The sequence below is a fragment of the Phyllostomus hastatus genome, unplaced genomic scaffold, assembly GCF_019186645.2.
Source record: "Phyllostomus hastatus isolate PE091 unplaced genomic scaffold, TTU_PhHast_1.1 phas_contig_948, whole genome shotgun sequence".
NCBI lineage: Eukaryota > Metazoa > Chordata > Mammalia > Chiroptera > Phyllostomidae > Phyllostomus > Phyllostomus hastatus.
The window spans coordinates 1,258,957-1,264,956 of NW_025333993.1; the positions used below are offsets into that span (position 1 = coordinate 1,258,957).

The window sequence follows — 6,000 nt, forward strand, 5'->3', positions numbered from 1 at the left end:
CCCTGCCCCGCCCCGCCCCCCACAACACTGCCCAGCCTGGCCTTAGGACTTCAGGTGGGGCTTAATGTCCCCTCCTCCCCTGTAATGTGACTCCCACGTGGGCAGGAACTACCCGTGCTGTGCCAGCTCCCGGGTCTCCCTCGCCCAGAACCATTGGCCTGGCACCTGACATCCTTGGGAGGCAACCCTGCAAGTGAAACAAAGCCACCCGAGCGGCAAGCAGGGCTTCGCTGCACTGCCAGTGAAAACACCAGGCACCTCGGAGCAACTTCCAGCCCCGCCGCCCCCACCTGTCTTCCTCTTCAATCCACCACAGAGACGGGAAGCCTAGAACCAAAGTCGGCTTCCCTCGTCCACCCCTGGAACTCCTCACACACGTGCAGGTGGAGAAGAGCCTCAGCACACTCAGCAGATTTCACAAAGAGGTGAGGATGCTGGCGGTCTGGGCTGGACAGCGAGCGCTGCAGCGAGGCCACGTGAAGACCTCCCTCCGCTGGCCACGGCACCTGCCCGCTCTGCACGCTGCACGAAGTGCGTGCACACCACGAAGGAAACCGCTCGGGGAGTGAGAGATCGAAGGACTCCAATGTGCAATTTGCAAATGAAATCCTCACGACCGGCCTTTCCTACCTCGTATACTATGAATATATTTTTAAGGGGTTTTTTAAACCACCGCTATGTCTATCACCAGATGAGAGGTTTAGAAATTCACATTTTAGAAAACCGACACCAAAAAAACCCCATTGAGTTTCCAATAAAATTGGACCTCTCTAAGCTTTTCAGCTTCACACTAAAGACCTATAATTTTTCTTCAAGTTTTTAATAAGCTGGAAAGTGCATAAGTCCACCTCTGAATCTCCAAAGTGTACTTTCTAGCTATCGTCTACCTATTTAAATAATAGTCCAAAGTACTGACACAGCTTGTCATAACGTTCAAGGGAAGAAAGCCAGCTCTTAATAAGCCTTATAGCAAAGGAACTTTGGTGATTAATAAAAAGTGATTAGCAGGTTTTGCTGCACCCAGGTATAAAAATGTCCCCTGCAGCGCTGTCTGTTATAGCAAATACTAAAAACGACATTAAAACCCATACACAACTGTGCATACACTACTCTGACTACTGCGGGGAGAACACGCGGTCACGGCAGCGAGAGGAGGTGAGTGGATGGGTGTGGAGGGAAACCAGGTTTTATCATCTCTTTGTACCTTCAGAATGTATATGTGCATGCTATCTTCAAATCTACCACAGAAATGTAATGCTATACACTTAAAAATTGTATTACTGGAATTATAAACACTATTTGAAAAATGCAGTGCCACAAAAGTGCTTAATAAAACAAACGGCCAGCTTTGGAGTTTTTTTGAGCTCTGCCGACTCGGTTCCTGTCTGCGGCCCCCGGCCAAAGACAGGGCAGGCCTAGCACACGGCAGGCCAAGGGCAAGTGTTAACCAAATGTATTAAGTTCGCTTTATTCACTCCCAGGCAAATGTAAGTTAAAAGAATTTTCTTATTCCAAACATCAAAACGCTTGGGCTGCTATTACGACATACGGATTTACAAAGGAGTGAATTAGCCCTACGAGCCCGGAAGTTTTTGTCAGTGATGTCATTAGCTAATTTTCTCTCCGCTCCTAGTCCTGACTTCCTGAGCACATCAAACCTCAGATATATGTGCACTGAATTCCTCGGGAATGGGCCAGTTTTCTTTCCCCCCACTGCCCCCTGCAGAAAGGCCTCCTCTCTCTCTTTCCTTCCAGTTGTCTCTTCCAATTTGTTCAAGGTGTAGCTGAATGCATTCAGTCTCTGGAACCCTCGGACATCTAACAGGCATTACTCAAAGACCATGCATTCCTTTCGAAGCTGGCAGGCGTCCTTGACCTCCACCTCTGGGCAGAATGGGGCACCAGCTCAGTGCCTCTCATCAGCTGTTGACCGGGTGCCCATGAGAGAGGATCCTGCCCTCTGAAAGGACTCAGCACAGAGGGGCGGCTCATTCTCTTACCCAGGGCAGAGCACTATCACCCAACCTTTTGTCTCCCCCCCACCTCCGCTTCTCCCTTTCCCCTTTGGGAAGCCGTCAGCGAGCAGAGGAAAAAGTAGCCTCAGACCCAGAGAAAAAGATGGTAATCAAAGACACTGCGCAGGAACTATTCTGCAAACAGCCCAGAGTCTTGGAAAACGCAGTTCTGGATGGCACCTTTCAAAGGCATCCCACACATGAGCCCATTTAAAAGGGAACAAAAGGATTAAATATTTCTATTCCCAAAACTTAATGATGGAGGGATCCTCTTCATTGAGGACTAAGAGCAAAGAGGCAAGTTTGACATCAGGCCACTTTTCATTACACCTCGAGAATGGAACGCTCGCCACTATGGATTGTGTAAGAAGGAAACAAAATGCCTTCATCACAAGTAAAACCAAAACGGGTTGGCTAAAAATATTAACTGCGAACCAAACAAAACAGTACGGGTCTCCCACGGATATATCGGGGCTAGAACACATTTTATGTTCTCTGGCATGTAAATCGGGGCTCCAACACGATTTAGCGTCCACAGCCCAATTTGACACCTTCCCTCCGACCCATCCACAACGCGGTAATTTTCCCACTGCAGATGTGAACACGTCAGAAGTCATCTCGGGCCCCCAATCGCCCCAGATTGCTCCGGATCGCTCCAGACGTCCGGCACTAGCGGGAACTTCCCCGCCCTCGGCCGCCTGGTGCACAGAGCATCCCGCTCGGACACGGCGCCCTCCGGAGCGCGCAACCTTACCCCGGACGCTGCGTCCTCTCCCCGGGGGCTCCCTCTCCTCTCACCGCGGCTCAGAGCATCCCGCGCAGACACGGTGCCCTCGGGGAGGGACGCGGGGCCAACCCTGGCGGAGCCTTATCTCGGAGGCGCAGCCTCACCCTGGGCGTACAGCCTCATCCTAGGGCGCAGCCTTATTCCGGACACATAGCCTCCCCTCACCCCGGACGCAGCCTCATCCCCGGCCGATGCCTTCCCTCCCTGGGGCAGAGAATCCAGAGCAGACGCGGCACTCCCAGGGTGGGGACAGGGCTGTCCCCGGCGCAGTCTCCCCTCCACGGGAGCACAGCTTCATCCCGGGGCGCAGCCTCATCCAGGGATGCAGTCCCCCACCCCTCAGGCGCAGCCGCATCCCAGGGCGCAGTCTCCCCTTCATTCCGGGGGCGCAGATTCCCCTTCTCCGGGAGCAGCCTCGTCCCGAGGCGCAGTACCCCCTCCATCCCCGGGCGCAGCCTCCTGTCTCGCAGCGCAGAGCATCCGGCGCAGACGCGGCGCCCCAGGGAGGAGACGCGGGCCGTCCCGGGCTCAGCCTCATCCTGGGGTGCCGTCTCCCTACCCGGGCGACCTGGCCTGTATAGACCCTCCGGACACGCAACCGGCAGCACCGCGTCCCGCTGGAGCCGCACTCACAGCCTGGCCTCCCCACCTGCCCCGCGGCGCTTACATAAACGCGGCTCCGGCGTTTGTGTCCGCCCTAGGTGTCCTAGGTGTCGGACCCCCGCCCGCCCCCGTCTCACCTCACCTCAGCCGCTGGCTGCTCTGCTCCGCGCGCCACGCCGGGGCTCGCACCGCTCCGCCGCCCGGGGCTGCGGCGCGCGGGCCGTGGCCTGGCGCGGCCCCGAGCGCGCCCCCGTGCGCGGCCCGACCGGGCCGCCGCAACAGCCTCCGCCTCTGTCCACCCGCCCCCGGCCGCGCGCACGCAGGGGAGCGACGCTGAGACGCAAGACGTGCGTGTGTGCGCGCACGCGCCGCGCGGAACAGACCTCTGCCCGCGGTCGGCCGGGGCTGCGGAGCGAGAGCCAAAGCTGGGGCTGGGAAAGGGGAGACCTGCAGGGATGAGGGTGACCTAGCTTGGGGAGCTGGGCGACCAGAGATTCTCAGGGAGGTCCCGCTGTGAACTGGATGTGCAAACGCATTCCGGCCGGTCCACGTTCCCGAGAACCCTGGGTGTGCAGTGGGAAGTCGGTGTCCCCACACTCCAGGGGGCTTCCCTGTTTCCCTATAGCACTCTCGGTGACATCAGAAGCAAATCCAGATTACCAGAGTTAATGTGGTTGTTGAGTTGGCTGGCTTTGACAGTAAACGCATTTTAAAGCCTTTTTACGGTGCATACCATAAACTTACTTTGATACTATATGGTTATATACCAAGAAACGTTTACATGCAATAAGCATATGTGGAAATGCATTTCTGAAGACTGGAATAACTCAAGGCTGCAATTCCATTCAGAACAGAAAATAAAGTTTAATAAGGAAAAACTTGCTCATGGATGCTGAGAGCGGAAGAGTGTGTAATAAGCCACAAGCAGTTCGTTTTTTGGTGATTTACTAGAACTCAAGGATATCAACCTTAAAAAAAAAAACCCAGCCAGTTATTTTACCAGGAAAATAGGTTTATTCAGGAATATCAGAGGAATTGCATTTCCAGACTAGAAATTCCAGGGGAATCGTAGGCAAGTCCAGAGAACAAAGAAGAGTGTTACTCAGTGGGGGAAAAGAAGGAACTCAAGAGGGGCAGTTTTGAGCGGAAGTCCATTGGAGGCGAGTGCAAGTTAAGGGTGGTGGTGGCTTCTCATTGGCTGAGCGTGGTAGTCTCTTACTGGCCGGGCTGTTACTGAGTCAGGAGAAAGCCTTCCCCCTGCTTCCATAGTAAAGTGCGCTTTTGCCTGTTGGGGACTGCAAGGTAGCTTCTTCCTGCTGGAGTCTGCAGATGGCACTGAGTGGTATATGAGGGCTCCCCATTTCAGGGCTTCCCACCCCGATTTTAATGAGGCTTTCGGTATTCACTTTTACAAAGGGTGGAGAGAGGGTCGGGGCACACCAAACCTGGCGCAGGGTGGCGGCAGTGGGGATAGAGGCCGTATTCCCAAGTCCAGTCCAGCTGCTGCCACTGCTCCGCGGAGGGGCCTTAGGCATCTGTCAGGACCTCCGCCTGTTTCCTCAAGAGTGCCATGGAGGAGACTCACGGGAGGAGAGACCAGTGCGGAGCCAGGGACGTGGTCAGCGCTCCGTCGGTGTGAGCTACTCCTCTTATTCAGGAGTCGTGTAACAACTGAACGTGACATAGAAACTCAGTGATCCGGAGCATAAATTAACCACAGGGGAAAGTGTTACAGAAGGCCAGTCACCTGCTTCAGGTTGCTGTCTGAGGGAAAGGAAAAACCTGTCTTTGGGGTCAGCCAGCGAAAGAGCCCATGACCTTGCCTGAGGGCCAAGTGCCAGCTACAGTATCCAAAGGCCACTGGTTGACAACTAAGTAAAAATCAAGACTCCCGGGACACCCTCTGGGGAGTCATCCTGAATAAGGGAGAATGTGCATGAGGACCTCCTCTGGGTGTAAAGCAGTCATTTGCTCACGGTCCCGTGGGCCAGCAGCTGGAACAGCTCAGCTCTGCTTTTGTGGGGCGTGGGCTGGACCTTCTCAGATGGGCCCTGATCAGGGACCACGGGTGGGCCATGTGTCTGTTACCCACGGTCAGCAGGCTGGGTGGGTTTTTCCTCGTGGTGGCAAAGCTCAGTGCACAGGGTTTTTCCAGCCTCTGCACCATGCTTACTGAAGCCTCATGGACCAAAGCAAGTCACAAAGGGGCGCACGACTCACGGGAGCCCATCCCTTTGGCCATCTTCCACCAGCCTTCGTTTAGTGTCGTTTAACTCAGGGAAAGGCACGTGACTGCCCTTTGGCTGGAGCTGGAGGTGTGAATCTCACCCTCTCCCCCAGCAGCAGTGGAGAACAGCTGCAGTACAACCAGGCCCTTCATGCTGCTCCTGCCAGCTGCTCTGGGGACCGGCAAGGAGCCCAGGATGGCCCCTTGCTATTGTACTTCTTCAGACGCCCTTACCTCCAGAAACGAGCTTATCGTGGCCTTCCCCGACTTGGGTGAGTGGCACACAGAACATGCCTCCGTGGGCTGATCAGGTGATAACTCGGAAGTGGAAAGAGGATGTTTGGTAGAAATAGATTGAAGGAGACCTG

General features: G+C 55.0%; 1 protein-coding gene across 3 annotated transcripts in view; it reads right to left on the bottom strand.

The window, feature by feature from the left end:
- The window catches only part of ADARB1 (adenosine deaminase RNA specific B1), a 103,520-nt gene extending 99,820 nt beyond the window's left edge, over positions 1–3,700 (bottom strand). For 2 of the 3 annotated variants that reach the window (XM_045852450.1, XM_045852453.1), the window contains exon 1: positions 3,548–3,700. The gene's annotated coding sequence lies outside the window, so the exon portion shown is untranslated. Of the gene's footprint in view, positions 1–3,542 lie in introns of all 3 variants that reach the window. The other variant, XM_045852451.1, reaches the window with a different exon arrangement.
- Between the last annotated feature and the right edge of the window lie 2,300 nt (positions 3,701–6,000).